The following is a 1136-nucleotide window of genomic DNA, read 5'->3' on the forward strand; positions in this document are numbered from 1 at the left end:
CGTGTGAAGCATAATGAATATTATACATGAGATTTTAAAATACCGAACACTTGTATTAAGTGTCATGAATAATGAATAAGGCGGCGAATCGGAGTTTTTGTGAGCCTGTATTGAGTTGCCAGTTATTTGTTTCTTGAAGATGGAGATATGGTCAGATATGTTTACATCGCCCTTCATGTAGCCCGAGAAAGTTCGTTTTGCATCCCGCCACGTATTTAGATAATTTACTTACTGAATTATATAATTCCGAATTCTGTGGTCAATGCAGGACGTTGCAAAGGGAGGACTGTGTAACAAGGGAGAGCCAAGGCGATAGGGGCAGTTCCCCCAGTGATAATCTTTAACATTTCAGCGGTAAGATTGAGTTTCTTGGAGTGAAATGTAGGCCTTTATGTTGATTAATGCTTAAAACATTAGATCAGTAGTAAGTAGGCCATCCAGGTTCTGGTGGTTCCATTAAGGTAAACAGATACATGTATATACCTACACGGAAATGTACAGGAAATTATAGACACACAAACCTTCAGCCAACATTTTATCACCAATTATGGCACAAACGTACTTTCTCTGGCGCCTAAATTATTCACACTTTATTATATTCACGCTTTATTATATAGTTGTGGGGCGCAATTTACCATCTCCCTACCCTACTCCCTTACTAGATCTGTTATTGAACAAAGCAACCCATTTAAAAATCAGTTCATTGTCCATATTATAAAGAATCCCTGAACAGCAAATCACCAGAACACACTGTAGAGTACAGAGCTACAATTATTAGTGGTATAACCGACAGAGGCATGTGAAGAATCGCACCGTACAGGAGTAATATTAAGCCTGATGAACAAGAAAGTAGTTCAACAAACCAGGCATTACATTTTGATCGACAAGAGAAACCGGGGTGATATGCGTTAGTCTAGAATCTACAAACGGTTCTTATTGACCCGAACAAAAGGTTCGAACAGCTTATCATATTCAAGTGTGGCGTTTCCAATTTTATGGTTTTCCGTGTGAAATCAGAAGTTATCGTAGTCATCGTAGTGATCATTGAGGTATATTTTAAGAAGTACCTAATGGGCTGAAATATTTCTAATTATTGGCATATGGGTTTTGCAAAAAACACCCTTACGGGTATGGGC

This window comes from Penaeus monodon, chromosome 23 (assembly GCF_015228065.2).
Source record: "Penaeus monodon isolate SGIC_2016 chromosome 23, NSTDA_Pmon_1, whole genome shotgun sequence".
Taxonomy (NCBI): Eukaryota; Metazoa; Arthropoda; class Malacostraca; order Decapoda; family Penaeidae; genus Penaeus; species Penaeus monodon.